This window comes from Mauremys reevesii, linkage group 14, assembly GCF_016161935.1.
Source record: "Mauremys reevesii isolate NIE-2019 linkage group 14, ASM1616193v1, whole genome shotgun sequence".
NCBI lineage: Eukaryota > Metazoa > Chordata > Testudines > Geoemydidae > Mauremys > Mauremys reevesii.
In genome coordinates this window covers 10716027-10734499 of record NC_052636.1, presented here as the reverse complement: position 1 = coordinate 10734499, position 18473 = coordinate 10716027, and the positions used below count along the sequence as shown (strand labels likewise).

The following is an 18473-nucleotide window of genomic DNA, read 5'->3' as shown; positions in this document are numbered from 1 at the left end:
TTCTCAGATGACACATTCCAGCCCCTTGTGTGCCTCCATCCTGTATGACCTGCTGGACTTTGACACATTTATTGTCTCATTCTGTAGATAATGTGATTGTAACACAACGTGACTGAAATTAAACCACTTCCAGATGAGGAAACAACAGAAAAGAAAATCCATTATTGCATTGGCTGGGAATCAAACCCAGATGAACTGCTTGGAAGACACCTACGCACACTACTATACCACCAATGCATCTGGCAGGAGTAGCTTTCCTGCAGGCTCTGTGTGCTGACAAAGGGGGTGACACATGACCATGGAGTTAATGAACAGGGTGGATGGGCTGGAAGCTGCCTGAGAGCTGGGGGCAGAGTTACCATCCCAGAGTGACTGAAAGGGGGCAAAGGTGAAAACAGATCTCATTGGAAGCTGGCCCCACACCCGCCCCGCCCCTAGGAGAGGGGAACTGAAGCTCAACTTCAATCACAGAAAAATCTTCCCTGAGAAGGAAGGGGACAGCTTGTTTTAAAGACCAGGTTTGTGTTTGTTTCTGGTACATACGGAGGGGCTGGGTAGTGCTGATTCCAGCCCCCAGACTCTGGGAGGATAAGGAACAAATTCAGGCTGCCAGTGACCTGCAGGAGGGAGATGATGTTTTGACAGTGACGGACGCCTCGTCCTAAAGGCCTTTGTCTGCTCCCTTCCAGTGACTGTTTGGCACAGGAATGCAGCCCCCACTCCTGGGTCTCTCCTGGGGAAATAATGTTTCTGTGCAAAACACCAAAGCTTTTAACAGAAAAGGAAATGGCCACACGATGGGACTAGTACATAAGGAATGAAACACAAGATCCTTCTCTCCTGTGCATTGACTTTTAACCTTGTTTGTGGTGGTGTTGTATCCATGTTGGTCCCCGGGGTCCTCTGGGGTGCCGGGCATTGGCCACTTTCGGGAGAGTGGGCTAGATGAACTGGTCTGATTCAGTGTGGCTGTTCTTATGTTATAACTGCTGGTTATGGAAGAGACGACCTTCCAGGCTACACAGAACTGAAGAAGTGTGTGGGGTTAGCTCCACAGCTTGTCTCTTTCACCAACAGAGGTTGGTCCTCTTACCCTCACCACCTTGTCTCTCTTGGACTCTGAAAAGTGCTTTCTCTCTACTCCCCTTGGAGAGAAGTTAAGTTTCCCTTTAGGCAACTATCAGGCTGAAGCAATTGTATTGACTGTGACACTAGAATTGAAGATTTAATATTATAAATAAGTGAGTCTAAACCTGAGGTTCTGGTTTTCACATTGGATTTTCTAACTCAGTTCCCAGTTCTCTTCTAGAAAGGCCTCCAGGCTGCCTGCCCAGCCCAGCAAAAGTGGCCAGGAGAAAGCCCACACTGCTGCTCTTTCAGGTAGTTGAAGGCTGCTATCAAACCCCCCTCACTCCGTCAGTCCCCAGTCTGTGGAGTGCCTGGGATTCTTCCATCCTAAGTGCAGGACTCTGCACTTCTCCTTGTTGAACCTCCTCAGATTTCTTTTGGTCCAATCCTCCAATTTGTCTAGGTCACTCTGGACCCAAACCCTGTCCTCCAGCGCTTGGATTCTTTACATGCTTTCACAGAGCAAAGAGCACATATTCCATGATTTCATAGGGCAGAGTTTTATGCTATAGGGAGCTTTCCCTGTGTGAATTTGACAGGTGGATCAACATAGAGACACACTGTGACCCTTCTCAGGGTGCTGAGGGCTGTGAGTCTCCTTGTTGCCACCTGCCACAAGGAAGAGGGAGTTTTGCATTTGGCAGCTGGATGTTAGTGACCAAACTCACCAGCCAGCTGGAACTCAAGGACCCTCCTCTGAGCTACAACAGCCACCTTAACCCTTGAGTTCCTTCAATGTGTCCCCCTCTGGGGTCCAGCCCAGATCACCAGATACTCGGTGAAATCCCAGATCCTCTCTTCCCCAAGTATCCCAGGTTACTAGTTTTACTGTGGACCATTGCTACTGTATTTCACACAACACCTGAGTCCAGTTATCGAACAAGCAAAAAATTTATTTAACAATGGATAGAGATTTAAACAAACAAACGTGAGTGATGGAAACCAACTGTTACCAACTAAACAAAGGCAGAAAATGATAGAATAGAAAGGCCAGCACAAAAAACAGAGAGAGGAACAATAAGATACTAAAAGGACAATGGTTGGAACTCTCCATTTCTCTCCGTCTTTGGATTGATGGGTACTAGAGCTGTAGCAACAGTTGAGGAACCAGGGTAAATTAAATCTAAGGTTTGAGCTGCTAGTGAAGCATTTCCCACACTCACGGTATTCATAGGGCCTCTCTCCTCTGTGGATTGTTTGATGCCTAATAATGTGTGAAATGCGATTGAAGCTTTTCCCACACTCACTGCATTCAAAGGGCCTGTCCCCTGTGTGGATTACCTGATGTACAGAAAGGGCTGAGCTGTGAGAGAAGGTTTTTCCACACTCCCTGCATGTATTTTTTTCTCTTTCGCCTGAGGATTTCCTGCTGTGTTGTGGTTTCCATGAGGACCTTCTGAGTTCCCCAACAGGAAATAAATTTATCCACTTTCTTCCCTGGCTGGTTTCCTTGATCTGTTTTTGGTCTGTGCTGAATCTCCCAGGATTTTCCCTGCTCATGACTCCTGGACACATTCCTTTTCGATCTTTGCGATAATGGTCTGTTTTTACCCACTGGCTCAACATTTTCAGGCTGAGAATTCTGCTCCTCTTTCTCACATGCCATTGCATCACCTGCTGTGACAGAGACAGAAACCTCAAACAGGGATGGAAAGGGGAAGACCAAACAAAAACAAGTGCTGAAGACAGGTCAAATAAAAATCAGGAGCTGAACTCCCCCAAACTCTTCCCCCAAATAGGAGAGAGGAGGGGGATGAATTCAGCCTTCACATCCCATCCAAATACGCAGGGGGAAGGGAGGAAGCTACTGCCTGGTGTCTGCTAGGATCTATAGGAAGCCATGAGCTATATTTACCCTGAGGATATGACCCCTGCAAGGGACAATAATGAACTGAGAGACCTCCCAAGGGCTTTGTTGGGCATTCAGATGTTTCCTTCAGGCACTTACAGATTCTGAGGTGGTTTAATGTTTCCTCACCTGTGCAGGGAGATCTCAGGATCTCTCTTTCCTCTGAACCCTGGAGGTCTGGGACCCATGGCTCTTCCCCTTGTTCCAGCTGGGAGATCACATCACGCTGGAAAACTAGAAACCCTGCTCAGATGAAAGAAAACAAAGGAGTTCAGATGATTTCATAAGACTTGGTCATAAAAAAAACATTCTATTCATTTAACCTCAATGCTTAGTGTGACCATGTGGCCTGTACTTCCTGTGTTCCAAACACAAGATTCACAGCCCCAGGGGCAGTTCTCACTGAAAATGCCAAGATCAGGGCAGGCTGAAAAAGGGAGAGCAGATGCTCCCAAAACTGCTGGTTAACACTGAAGTTAAACTCACCGACCAGTCACCAACTGTGCTTCTGATCCCCCACACGGGTAATCGAGAAGCTGAAAAAAGAAATCACACGGCCCCCTTTATTCCATCCCAGTTCTCTGGCTCCTAATCAGCAGCGAGGTCCAGTACAGTGAGAGGTTATTTAAAAACTCTGCTCACATAAACAAAGTGTTCCTCTGACCCCAAAGGCTCAGCCACATCACCAGGTCAGTATAGGTTTGGATATTACCCAAAATTCCATCCTTCCAGACAATCCTTTAGCATCTAAACTAAAGGTTTAAACGAAAGAAAGACAGAAAGAAGTTAAATGGGAAAGCAGTCAGATACATTCCAAAATGGATATATCAGGTTCTTAGCAGTATTGGTGAGTTGCTGGCTTGAAAGTCCGTCTGGAACACATCCACAGTTTGGATGGGTCATTCAGTCCTTTGTTCAAGGCTTCAGTTTGTAGAGAAGTTGCTCCAGAGGTAGGAAGGGGGATTGAAGACAAAATGGAGATGATGCAGCTGCCCTTTATATTCCTTTTGCCATGTGGCCTGTACTTCCTGTGTTCCAAACACAAGATTCACAGCAAATGGCATGGAAAAGCCTTGGAGTTCTCAGTAGAAAGGCATACCCCGGCATGTCTTGCTGACTCAATAGGTGTATCCCCTTGGCCCTTTCCATGGGCTCATTGTACAGCTGATGATCGTCAATGGGCCATCAAACAGGCTAGGCAGTGTTGTTCCCAATATGTCTGGGGGTGTCACCCAGAAACACTGCACAAGTCTGGAAATACAGATATACCCTACATATCTATAACTCACAATACAAAGGTGATACAAACATAGAAATAATATTATCATACTTGGCAAATCATAACATTTTTACTGACACCTTACATGGCATATCTAGCACGATTCATTATTATTTTATTATTAATACCAAAGTGTCTCACAATTCCATACAGTGTCACACTTGGTAAACCAGTGAATTCCCAGGACCAGTTCCCCAGGGCCTTGAAGATGCCGAACACTATCCTTATAAGGGATTGAAATACCCACATATCTGCTGGGAACACACACACAGACACTGTGTCTGTCTATACCCCTGTGTTCACTCTTCTAGAAAATTATGATCAATTTTGTACACAGTATGGCTTGTGAGGTATCATTTGAAAACGCATAATCTACTGAATATTATCCTCCTGTTAAAATGTGTAGTAACACTGTATGTAAAGTTATGAGATTTTACAGTATGAGATTACTGAAAATGTTACAATTCTGGGGAACACGCACAGACCAGTTCCTCAGAGACATCAAGGCAAACAGCTGGTCAAACAGCCATTCTCCTGTAGGGGGAAGGTGTGAAGAAGACATTTACATTCCATCACAGGGACCTCTTGAAGCTGTTGTGGAAAACGACCACACGATTGATTTTGAACCAGCTCAGACTGAGACTTTTTTCTTGGTTAAAAGTGCGTAGGGGGCAACAGCTATTGGAATACTGTCCCCCTGAGCTAAAAATCACACAAGCCTTTTAAAGCTTAAAACCCCAAACAACGACACATATGTTGCACGTTAATTACCTTATTTGGAATATATTGCAAAATATGATGCAAGCAATGTTGGAAATAATTAAGAAAGGGTTAGATACGACAGAATATATCATATATCATAATTGTAAAAACAGCAAATAAATCCATGATAGACCCACATCTTGAATACTGCATGCAGATGTTGTCGCCCCATCTCAAAAAAAGATATATTGGAATTGGAAAAGGTTCAGAAAAGGGCAACAAAAATGATTAGGGGTATGGAACAGTTATGCCAGACCTAACCCCCAGTTTCACTTGAGTAAACAGGAGCTATTTGACACTGTGCGATACGGCTCCTGTGCTCTGTTCCCAAAGTGTTCTGCAGCAGGAGGGTCTCTGGTAGTGTGTGTGTGTCACTGGCATATTGGGGTGATGCTGAAACAGGACAGAGTAGAGGTGGCATTGTGGGGCTGGCGTGAACCTTAACTCTTCATTTCCCCTTCCAAGAACCGAGGGGACAGAACTCCTTACCCAGCGAGGTCACAGTCTCATAGTTCTTCTGCATGACATCCCAGTAGAGGGCTCTCTGAGCGGGGTCCAGCAGAGCCCACTCTCCCCTGGTGAAATGAACAGCCACCTCCTCGAAGGTCACCGGCCCCTGAAAGAGCAAGAGTCCAACACTCAGGACCTCTTTCCCCACTCACAGCCCCACTATTTGTGGCAGAGAGGAGCCAATCAAATGGAAGCTCTGGGTGGATCCCACTCAACAGAGTCCCACCCTGACCCCGCTCAGCGTATCCAGCAAATACCAGGGTGAGGGGACAAAGCGAGAGCCCCTTGTCTCTCCCAGCAGATCCATCACACACCTACTGGCCACCGACTGATACAGGAGATGGAGCCCCTAGCAGGGTCCAGGGAGAGCTCCCTGGTAGGAAGCCCAATAGCCTCCTCATTGTGAAAAGTGGGATACGAAGGGAGAGGCAGCTCCAATAAGCCTGACTCATGGGTGCCCCCTTCATATCTCACAGCAGCCGCTGGTTAGTGAGGTCAGGCTCCAGCACTGGGAGTCTGGTCAGTTTGATAGCTCCATGTAGGTGGGCTATTTTCTTTCTTCACAAATTAGGACATTTCCACCTCCGAACTTCCTGGGTCTGTACCTAGAATCTAGGCCACTTATTAAATAACTCCCAGCAGGTTTGCCACACCCTGGCCTCCTTCTTTCTCCACCCTGTGCATTTCCTGCCCCGCTCCAACCTCCAAACCAGACTGTGCAAACCTTCCCATCTCCGGTGTATTTGCTCTCCCTCTCCTCCAGCAGGAACCCACCAGCAACCCCCTGATAATCTCTGCCTGAGTTGGCTCCACTGCAGCCATTTCTCTTCCCTGTCCCACGCCAGGCTGGGATGCGCTGGAGCAAAACATGGACGTCATTCTGCAGCCTGTCTGGGGGAGAAGGGCAGTTGTGGGTGTTTCAGAACCGGTTTTAGTTAATTACACATCAGAATCCCCCAGGCCCTTTCCCTGCAGACAGACACCCTAGATTCTGCCATGCTGGGAAATGCTCAATCTGTTTATTACAATGTAGATCTGGCCCCTGCTGCCAGGCTAAGCCCAGACACATTTTTAACCTCCCTTCTCCCTCCCCCCTCCCCTCACCCCACCGGCCAGAGAACCCCCACCAGATCTTCATTGCCAGGTTGGGAGTCCCAAAGTGTTTTCCCCCTCCCCCCAAGAGACCCCAAAAGCCAGAGACCCCCCCAAAAGAGACCCCCACTGGGAACTCAGTCCCTCACTGCCTGCCTAGGACACCCTCCGCCCCTGCCCTCCAGCAGGATCTGCCCTGCCTTTTGCCTGGCACCCCCTCCTGCCCCCTGCGGGATCCCCTGATGCTTTACAGGGGCACCCCCTGGCCTAGCGCCGGGGATTCTCCCACACACACTCTGTGCACTGGGCACGGCAGCAATCCCAGGAGTCTGTGGGGGAAGCCCAGACAGAGCCCCTGGCTCAGCACCAGGCTCCCTCTAACCCCCTGTCCCAGCTCCCCAAGAGACACCCACCCCGGCTGTTCTGCAGCCCCCAGCGATACCCACCTCCAGGACCCACAGCCTCAGGGCTGGGCACATCACAACCACCCTCTGAAACCCCAAATCTCCAGAACCCACCATCCTCACTAGGGTACCCCCTGCCCAGCCACCCAGAGGCCTCCCCACCACAATCCCCCTTCAGCTGCTATCTCCCCACACAGCCCCACCCCCACCCAGCAACACTGTTACCTCACAGTGCCTGAGAAGTGGATAGAAAGTGACCACCGCCCCCTGCTGGCCAGTCACACAGGCAGAGGGAGCCCTGGGGGATGCCTCTTGAACTGGAGTATGGAAGGCCTGGAGGGACAAAATAGATAAGAAATGTCCATGGCCTGTCACTGCAAATAATGGCCACCATGGATCCACCCCAGAGGTGGCTGCATCTTAGCACTGCGGGAAGCAACCCCTCACCAAGGCCATTTGCCATGGGGTTTGGGATACTTCTCAACTCACACTGCACTCAGAGTGACCTCCTCATCCCGTGCCAGCTGGAGAAAAGAAAAGAGTCCAGCCAACTCTCCCGTTACCAGCTGGGAACCACTGATCCCCAAACAGGGGGAGGCCTCTGGCTTTGATGTGTATTAAATATCTGGCTGGTCTCTTTCTTTGGCAAACATTTTAACAGAGGTAAAGGAGGGAACAAATGATTCACAAAGGAGTCTGGAAAGATGATCTCTGGGCAATTTAACCCCCTACAACATCCAGGATGGAGAAGAACTCAGGGCAACAGGTTCCCTCGAAGGAAGAAGTTGCTGGGATTTAGAAACATGGGGAACAGCCCCAAACCCGATAGGATTTTTAACAGACATTTGATAATGACACAGAAAGAGGCAAAACCTGAGCTTTGAGAGCAACGTTCAGAAATGAAAGAGTTCCCAATCTGAGAGATTTTGGATCCATTTTGCAAATTAGAGAGAGGAAAGTGGAAAATCAGAGGGATTTTATATCAGTTGTTGATAGGAGGTAAAATATGAGTGTTTCACATCAATATTTGATAAATGAATAAAGAGGAAATGGGCAACATTTGCAAACATTTTATATCCAGGTTCAAGAATCTGAGAAAAGGTGTAAATCTGAGATTTTCTTGGTATTTTATAATTAGAGAGACAGGGGGAAATCTCAGGGCATATTCAATTAGACATAGACAACTAGAGAGAAGTGGGGCAAACATTTAGGTTATTTTATATGAACCTTTGAGATTTGCAAGGAAAATGTGTCACAAACTGCGTATTTGATAACATGAGAGAACCACCAAGATCTGAGGGGATTTTATATTGCTGTTAACGAACTAGTGGAAAAGGGGGACTGTTGGACTGGATTTTATACGACTGTCCAATACATAAACACAAAGTAATGGTTCCCCCCACCCCCACCATTCCCAAGGGCAGCAGGGAGCCCTTTGAGGAGCTGATTAAAAGGGCAAGGGAGGGGGAGCTGAAAGGTCCCTGGATAAAGGAAGGGGGCAGCAGTGGGGGATGGACAGGTGACTGGCAACTGATGGTTGGGGGCAACTGTGCTGGTAGTTAGGGGGCAACAACTGGGATTGGGAAACTGGGGTCTGGGCAGTCCCCATGGGACACGTGCGCCTCCCTTCCCTGCCCTGGCAGAGACCCGGCATCTCCTAGACTATCAGGGCTGGAAGGGACCTCAGGAGGTGTCTACCCCAACCCCCTGCTCAAAGCAGGACCAATCCCCAACTAAATCCCCAAATGGCCCCCGCAAGGAGTCAGCTCCCAGCCCTGGGTTTAGCAGGCCAGTGCTCCAACCACTGAGCCATCCCACCCCACTCCAGGGGCAGCCATGGGCTGGGAATGACTCAGGCAACAATTTCCCACCTACACAAGGACAAATCGCTGCAGATAAAATGGGTGGGAAACTGCCCCTCCCTCGGTAAGATTTTAACCTGACGTTGGTGACTCCTGGGGAGTACGGGGGAAATCGGGGGTGACGGGTGAGCTGATCATTGGAGGGGATGGGGGGGAATCGCCCCAGATTTTATAGCCCCGTGTGAGATACTGAGAGAGAACCGGGGCAGCACGAGAGGGAATTTGTAGCGGCGGGAGAGGCACGTGGCACAAACAGGGACAGGATCCAATTAACCCCCTCACCCCTTCACCCGCCCGCCACTCCCGGGAATTTCCTGGCTGCCCAGAGACAGTTCAACACCCCCCTGTGTCCCACTGACCTTCCCCTCCCTACAACTCCAGCTTCTCCCCTCCGTGCCTGACACCCCCCATCTCCCCACCACAGGATCCCCACCAGGCCCCAGTCTCTGCCCCCCAAATCCCACTGGGGCTGAGGCAGCTCTGAGGCTTCTCCCAGGTTCCCCGGGGCAGAGTCACTTTCCTGCCCAGCCCCAGTGCCCCCCCCCGCCGAGGGGGCTCGTCACTCTCCGGCTCGGGAGCGCTGGGAAGACCCGACCATGGAGGGGCCGTCGCTGGGGGGGGGGCGGCCCCGGGCAGGCCCTGAGCACGTCCTTATATCACTTCTGTGGTGGGAAAAGTGCTGAGGAGATGGAACGCTGAGGGCTGGTTTTGGCGGGAAAAACCGGTTTGGACTGGTTTGAGCCTGTGTCCTGATGGTAAACAAGTCCCCTCTCAGAGCTGGAGTCCAGGGGTCAATATTTCATATGCTCCAGATTGGATCTTATTTTAAAGCCAGTGATTTACTTCATAAACACCTTATTAACCAACTAATTAAACCTATTGAACAGTTTATACTTCTCACACCTAACAATGAGATCAAAAAAAGAACACAGACCAACTTGGTCAGTAACGGCTAATGTCCCAACGGGGAAGCATGTGAGCTTGTTGCAGAGCTGCTGCTCAGGGACGGGAACCTCCTGGCACCCAGCCTCCAAAATCACTCAGGCTGCACTTTCTGCACGACTAGGTGCTGGCTGAGGGGGGCGTGGGAACTGGTGGCCTCTGCTGCAGGTGATGGGAATCTCAGGTATTTAAAGCCATGGCCTAGAGGAGGGAAGTGCCTAACTCCAGAGTCTGCAGCTGCCTAGGGCCAGGGCTGAGGATTTAGAGTCCCTAGTGCAGCCGTTGCAAGGTTCAAGCATGCTCAGTCCTGGCATTGCCACCCCTCCTGCGGCTAGTAGCTGCAGCTGGCTAAGGCTGGCCTCTGGGAACTGGCCCCATGGCTGTAGCCAGAGAAGCTGCAGGTGGCTCTGTGACTACTGGGGCCATTAAGCTAGAGCAGCTAAAGACACTGGAGTTCACCTCAAGGAACAGAGGTCACCAGTAGGACAGGAATGTCAGGCGGAGCAGGGAAAGAGGGAGCAGGTCAGGCTGGCAGAGGGAGCTTCCAGCTGGGTGGGAGCATGTCCAAAGTGGAAAGGAAACAAGCATGGGGAGAGGTGGTGGGGACCAGGTAGCAGACTAGCATGTAGATGGGAGCAGAGGGAGAGAGGCTGGTGGCTTCAGATTCCCAAGGGCTAAGTCCTGACCTTGGGGAGATGGTGTTTGCAGGTGGCTGGCTCACATGGCAGGATGGGGGCTGAGGGAGGGATCTGTCAGAACTGATCAGGTATCTGCTGGCTTTAGAACTGAGCTGAGACTAGGACCACATGCCGTGACTGGTGACGTGGGGGGTACTGGAGACATGGCTAGAGAAGGTCTGAATGAGGAAGGAGATAAATCTGTGGGGAGTTTGCTTGATCACTATGAAAGTTCTGCTCACTGTGGACACTGGTAAACCCACATGGGTGCACAGCTCAATAAGAAAACCCGGGGGCTGAGGGAGCTGTGTATGGCAATGCGTACAGTCACGGAGAGGTGTGTGATCAAAATGAAAAATGTCTGAGGTTCAGCACTGGGTATGCTATGGCACCAATGGCACAGCCCCACCAGGCCCACACTCGGAGTCCACAGTGACTACATAGGGGCCTACAAATATGTTTGGTACCAGGTCCCACAAAAGGTTAATCCGGCCCTGACTGCCCAAGCACTATTTCAGCCACACATTTTTGGATGGACCTCCCACAGTGGGAGCTGCCGAGCCCTCCCCCACAACACACACACACACCCCTCCTGGTGTTGGGAGGGGAACAGGAGAAAGGAGAAAAGAAGCAAGAGAAGAAGAGAAAGGAGGGAGGAAGAGGTGAAGCAAAAAGAACAAACCCCAATGTCCTCAGTGATTCTAAGGGACAAAATCCCAGATGTGCAATAAAATTCTGCCTCCTTAAGCTCATGTTTTCCATGCCTAGAATTCAACTGTCACCACATGGATCAGACTGAACAGGTTTCAAACCTCCAGGAGGCTCTTACCTTCTAAACAGGGACGGCTGTTTTCTAGTAAAATCACTAAAAGGGAAGGAGAAAACTCGAAAGAGGTCCCTCCTGGTGCTCACGTCCGTGAGCCCGAATACTCTCTGTCCTCAAAGAGAGACCTGGAGAAGGAGACTTGCTGCAGCAAAGCCACAGGGGTCTCTGAGGTTTCCCTGGCCCCTCACCCCTGTCCTGCCTGGCTGATGTCAGCATCTCTCTGTGAGGTCACCACCTCCCCACCACCTTGGACCAATAGTCTCAGGTCCTGCAAAAGGCCTTTGTGATGTCACTGCTGCACCCCTCCCTTGCTGTGCCAATGTCCTGACCCTGGCCAGGCACTTTGCAGGTTTGAGCTACTCCCTGTGGATCACCCCACTCAAGGAGCGTTCGTTCTAGGCAGCAAGCCGACTAGACAGGGAAACATCAGACGCTGCTCCCAATGCTACTCTCAGTTTTTTAGAAATTAGTCGACTTTATGGCCAGAAGAGACCATTAGAGCATCTAATCTGACCCCCTGCGTATCACAGTCCTCCTTTATGACACAATAGCTACTTTTGCGGCAAACACATTCCAGAAAGGCATCTAGTCTTCATGAAATGACATCAAGAGATGGAGAATCCATCACTTTCCTTGGTAACTTGTTCCTGTGGTGAATCATCCTCGGTGCTGAATATTTGTGCCTTAGTTGTAATATGAATTTGTCTCTTTTCACCTTCCAGCCACTGGGTCTTCTTATGCCTTTCTCTGCTATTTTAAAGAGTCCTTTAATATCCCATCTTTTCTCTCCATTAAGGCAGTTCAACACTTCAGTGAAGTCACCTTTCAATCTTCTTTTGATCAGCTAAACAGGTTGAGCTCTTTCAATACCTCCCTAGAAGGCATTTTCCTCCAGACCTCACAACATTTGGTGGCTCTTTCTGCCCCAGCTCCAATTTCACAACATCTTTTTCAAATGAGGACACCAAAGCTGAAGGCAGTATTCCAGTATCAGTCTCACTGATGCCATGTCACCTCCTGTGACATTATTGACATAATCTGGGAACTGTATAGATCACTGTTGCGACCGCTGTTCTATATTTGCAGCCAATATTGTAGAAAGGTGTCGTGCAAGGGGTCTATGGAGAGGTTCTGATTGGTTGATTATAATGATGCCATCTCTAGATGTGTATCATTTTTGTAGTTGACGTTATGAATATTGGCTCTATGCTGCCCGTATTTCAATCTTGTGCTCTGCTTCCGGTGTCAGTTCTGTCTAGCCTGCTTGATGGCCCATTAAGGACCATCAGCTCTACAATCGCCCCATTGAGAGAAGGCAGATACACCTTGTGACTCAGCAAGGTCTGCAGGGACCTGCCTATGGAGAGAACTCTAAGGTTTTTCTGTGCCACGTGCTGGATAGAGTGTCCTTGGGACAAAGAAAGCAAAGACCATATGGCAAGAAGCAGCAAAGAATCCTGTGGCACCTTATAGACTAACAGATGTTTTGCAGCATGAGCTTTCGTGGGTGAATACCCACTTCTTCGGATGCAAGCAGTGGAGAGTCTGTATTTGTGCAAGTTTCTTCATGAGGTTGATGGATTTCCACTCCATACGGCTAAATGCAGTGCCTTGCATGGTGTCAAGTATCAGAGGGGTAGCCGTGTTAGTCTGGTAACATATGGCAAGAGACTATAAAAGGCTGATGCCTCATCTCCATCTTGTCTTCAATCCTGCTTCATACCTCTGGAGGGACTTTGCTACAAACTGAAGCTCTGTACAAATGACTGAATGACCCATCCTAGCTTTGAATAGACTCCAGAGACTTGATTTGAACCTGCAGTTTATTCCATCACTGTTACAAGCCTGAACCAAGAACTTTGCCATTACTGTATGTGAAGGATTCAAATCCAAGTGCATTTTATATAACAACCTGGTCTATGGATTGTGCCAGCTCTTTTCCAGACCCAAAGTCCAGAGTATGGTCAAGGACCAGAGGCCTAGGAAATCGTGATCAGCTAAGAGAAAGCTGGGGTAAACAGAAAGCCTTGCTTGCTAAGATAGGCCCGGTCAGCAAATTGCCAGGTGTTGGAGCTAAGAACTAAATGATTGTGTCTTATTCAGAATTGCAGACTGAACAAAGAATCCCTATTCCTATTGTGTTTGTTTCTTCTCTAGGGAGACATTCTTCCCACAGATCCAACCTTGAGTTTATGAAAAGTTGGCACATCAGTATAAGATATGGCATCCTTCCACCTCCCTTCCACGGGACCAATGCCTGCCTTAAGACACACAGAAAACAATCTTTATTGCCATATACTTTCACTCTTTCTTTGCTTTAACCCCTAGGAATGTACCTGTTGGACAATCAAAGGAGTTGCTCCATTCCTATGGATCCCAAATCAGAATTCAACATATATATTTTATACTAATAACATTTCATTAATACTTTGATAAAATGTTAACTTGCTAACTTGAGACCATGGGTGGAGACATTATCTAATCTGTTAATCATTGGCTAATGTGCTATCTTGTCTTGCTGCAAAACCTGTCCTGGGGTGTGGAACTGCCTACCCCGTCACTTTCCCCCACCAATGGAAAATCTATATATTCTATTATAATTAATTAACACAGTCTCTGAGCCTAATAAGCCCACTCCGCCAGCACTGTGTGTAATAAACTCCTATTCTTGACCTCTACACGGTGTAGATTTGTGTCCTTCACAGACACCTGCTGAATAAAGAGGAGATTCAGCATCCAGCTTGACTGAATGTGTCTCCTCTCCCCATAGCTTGGTGATCTTTTGAGGAAATGGAGAAGACTGCCTTTGCCTAGCTGTACATCGCTTGCAAAAGAAACAGGTCTTTTTGGTGACAAGTGTTGAAAGGAGCCATTAGACAAATGTGGAGACAGGAAAAATGTCCCCCAATTCAACTGGCATCTGTGGATGCTGAAGCCACACCACAGAGCGCTAAACACTATATGAGAATGGGTGGTGTCAGAAGAGTCTCTACCAAAGCCTTTTGCCACCAGCAGGGGCATCTCTGTGCACAGAACTCCTGGTAGCGTGATGGCTGCAGACAGTGGAGAACTCCATTTTGGCATCTCTTTTGTGGTGAACATCTGCAGTGGCTATTAAAAGGTCTCTAGATAGTGATCTTTGGGAAGAGCTGGCTGAAGAACCTTCCTACTAACCAGGAGAGCCTGGCTTGGCCTGCCAGTTCTTCCTTGCCAAACCTAGTGTGTCTGTTGGCTCCTTTTTTTGTATCTCTTTTCAGAAAAAGAAAAGATCTGTAAGTAGAATCCTTCTAAGTACTTGTTCAAGACAGAGAGAGCCTTCCTTGCGGCTAAGTCTTGGTGCCATGGGGCATGCCTCACTGCAGCACCTCCTGCTGACCATCCTCGCAATTAGCTCTGGTTCACCGGTGCGCCTTCATCTAGTAGCATCTGGCCACCATCTGTTCTATCATTAGGACCCATGTTGCTCTCAGGACTTCAGTGTCCTCTTATGGACACAGCCCTCTGGCTGTGCCCCACTCAGTTCTCTCCCCCCTGCTGGGTGGGGGGGGTGTCCTCTACCCAGACACTTGCCTCAGTGGCCGGCTGCAGTCCAGGGTGTAGACACCTGTGTCAGTGGCTACTGAGGCAAAAGGTGTGAACCTCCAACCCTGCCATCTGTTTCCCTGGACCATTTCCCAACAGACCTAGAACCTTCCTCCACCTTTATATAGGGCCTTAGTCTGGCAGTAGTCTGCCAGGAGGTCACTCATGCACCCCTTACCCCAGCACTACTCTGCTCCTGCTCCTGCTCCTGCTCCTGCTCCTGCTCCTGCTCCTGCTCCTGCTCCTGCCTTCATGGCAGCCAATCCTCCCTCCTCAAACTCCAAGGAGTGACTAACTCTTGCTGTGCTGAGCAGCTCTTTATATATGGGCTGCTCCAGCAAGCCTTCTCCTGATTGGCTCTCCCAATAAGCCCTTTCTTGATAGGCTGGGTTCTGCACAGCCTCTTCAAGGCTGCCTTAATCTTTCTCCTGCTTGTTTGGGGCAGACAGCCCACCACACATGGAAAGTGGCAAATGAGAAGTCTGGAGCTGAAGGAAAGGTTACCATGACTCAAAACTGAGCTGAGGTTGCTGCGACTGAAACACAGTTCACTAACCATTATATGATCACAGTGACTGGTGGGAGAGGCACATGTTAGAAGCCCTCTGTCTACTCAGCTGTGGCTTTCTGTGCACAGAGAGCCAGACACCTCAAGGTCTGCAAGTCTTGAGGGAAATGGGGAACGTCTGTACTTTAGAATTTGCAGGTGTTGACTTGAACCATCAAATGAAACAGTTGCAAATACTTTCTTCAGCCAGGCACCATGGCTTAGGTGGCTAAAGCACCTGTCTAATAAACAGGAGATCCTGGGTTCAACTCCCAGTGGTGCCTTGGTGTATGGCTTTTGTCTCCTCTGCTCACATTTTCCTGTGTCTTCCTAGGAAACAGAAGAGGCCTCCCTTGGTATCCAAGTCATTGCTTGCTAAGGAAAAGGCTTCTTTGGAGAGAAGCATTGGAGACAATCAAATCACAAACCTGGAGTTGATGAAAACGCTGCTATGAATGGCGGTTGCTTCGACTGCAATTGCTGCAACACGAGAGCCTGCACCACACGTCCTTGTGATTCCCTGGAGATGTTCACACACACATGTCATGTCACCTTCCTTTTGATTGTCATTGATGAAAAATGGAGAGGTTGGGAGAAAAGTCCCAGAGAGTCGCACCGTGGCTAAGCTGGGTGACTCACCTGCCAGGTAAAGTGGAGTTAGGGATGCAGCTCCCAGTAGTGCCTTAACAAATGTGTCTGCTCTTCCCACCTTTTGGTGAATCTTTTGCAGAAACAGAGAAGACTGCCTCTGCCTTGCAATGCAAATGCTTGCAAAAGAAACCAGTTGTTTTTTCTGACAAGTGTCAGAAGGAGGCACATAAGAAATGTGGAGACAAGGAAAAGGTCATCGTAACTCAACTTGCATCCATGGCTCTTGAGGCCAGAACGCAGAGCACTAAGCACTGTATGACCACAGCAAAATCTAAACTTTACACCTTATTACACTAGGCAGTAGTTAGGTCAAGCAATTTTCTCATCCTACTGGATGTTACCCTCCTTAATACATAGAATTCCCCCTAAAACCTGGATTACTGTCCTCAGATGACCTTCATTTTCTCAGGATTCCTGCTGCTTCCAGCATAGGTGGGGGAGGAGAAAGGCAAAAACATGATGCCACAGTCTCCTATTTTATATCCTTAGTTCAAGTGTCTAGAAGACACTTGCCCAGACGTGTCCGGGTGGGCTCTGCTGAGTCACTAGGATGGGGAATCCTCCTGGTGTGGTCTCATAGACTTGAGCGGTCCCCACAGTGTTGTGTTTGGGCATCTGTCACTGAATTGGAAATCCCTTAATTACAATTCCTCTGCTGATTCATGGCTGTTGAACACCCTCCTCGGCAGGGGTCATTAGCAAAATTATAGCCTATTTCAGTAACAACCATACAGCAAAATGCATAACTTCACACACCCTCATGCTATACATATTTGGACAGAATAACCAATTTCAGCAGATCATGACTTTTCATATAACTTACATGGAATGGTTGGTAGGACATATCACAGCCATATATGAATGATGACTATGTGAGCTACAGGGAGCTATTTTGAAGTACATCATGTCACAAAAGCCTCTAGAGACTGGCCTTTGGGAAGAGCTGGCTGAAGAGCCTTCTGAGTAACTGAGAGATCCAGGCTTGGCCCTGCCAGTTTGTGCTTGCGAATTAAACTTGTCCGTTGGGCTCCCTTTTTTGTGTCTCTTTCACAGAAACAGAGCAGAAGTTCTTGGCCAATCCTTGAAAGTGCTTGTTCAAGACACAGAGAGCCTCTGTGCTGGGGCAGGGGTAGGGCTGCAGGAGGTGGTCGGGGGTGGAGGTGCTTACCTCGGGCAGCACAGCTCCCAAAGTGACTGGCACACACTCCCCTCCGGCAGTGGCTCCTAGGCAGTGGGATACGGGGGCGGGTCAGCTGTGGCGTTTGCACTCAGGGCTGCAGGGATATGCCGGCCACTTCCAGGAGCAGTGTGGCAGGGAGGGAGGGGGCAGAGTGGGCAGGGAGCCGCCTTAGCGCTGCCGGCACATCTCTGTGTGTCACTTGGGGAGGCATCAGGTCTCTGTGGGCTGCCTGGGGCAGGGGCAGTGGCCGAGGGGGCTCGGGCCACCCCTTTGCCTCCTCTCTCCAGGCTCCCAGCCCATCTTGCCGGCCGACAGGGATTTTAGGGTGCAGCAGCACAGGGAGCAGGAAGGGTGAACCACAGCGGCTGCCTCCCCCACATGCAGGAAAATGGCTTGATCTGCTGGCCCCACGGACTAAGTCACCAGGCCTCCAGCTTGCCCCATTCGACCCAATGGGTTGATCTTGGGGCCAGAATTATTTGCAGTCGGGATTTCCCCCAACAGTGCCCCACAGGGGTCCAGGGTCAGCTCCAGCACAGGCCACACAGGAAGGCTTAATGCTCGAGCTGCAGTGCATGCTGGGCAGGCTCTAGGCCGGGCTCCCCAGGGCAGGAGAGAAGAAGAAGACTGGGCCCCTGGAGGGGCAGGCTGGGGCTCCCTGGATCCCATTTGCTCACAGCCAGTGCCCTGCCCCCACTCCCATGTCATCAATGGCTCCCCCAGGTCAGCCAGAATGGAGCAGCAGTTTTCACTCCACCAAGTCCACTTATGGCTTACAGGCAACTCCCAAACCCACCATCTCGGCCAGAAAGGAGCCCACTCAGCCTCGCCATTGCTGCTTTTCCTTCCCCCCAGAACCCCCCTTCTCCTGGGCTGCAAGTAGCCACCCCTGGGAAGCCAAGAGGCTGGCACAGGATTCTGCCTCCCAGCAGCCAACCGCCCCTCCCCCGGCTTTGCAGAACGAATGGTGATGCTCTACTAACCCCACTTAGCCGCACTGAGGCGCTTAGCTTCTGCCCTGCCTTCCTCAGCTCGACTTTCCTCTTTTCCCCCATTCCTGCCTCACTTCCTCCTTTGGCAAGTCACGCAGAGGAGGCCAGCAGGAAGAGCCGGCCTCCACCGGCCAACCTCCCAGGGCAGAGGAGGCCAAGCCACAAGCCTCCAAAAGGTGACACGCCGCAC

The 18473-nt window shown here is 49.7% G+C and overlaps 1 non-coding gene and 1 pseudogene across 1 annotated transcript; both read left to right on the top strand.

Moving 5' to 3' along the window:
• LOC120381919 overlaps window positions 1-18473 on the top strand; it is a 480690-nt pseudogene that overhangs the window by 107213 nt on the left and 355004 nt on the right.
• TRNAI-AAU lies at window positions 15671-15744 on the top strand. Its single transcript has one exon. It is a non-coding gene; the product is annotated as a tRNA-Ile (tRNA).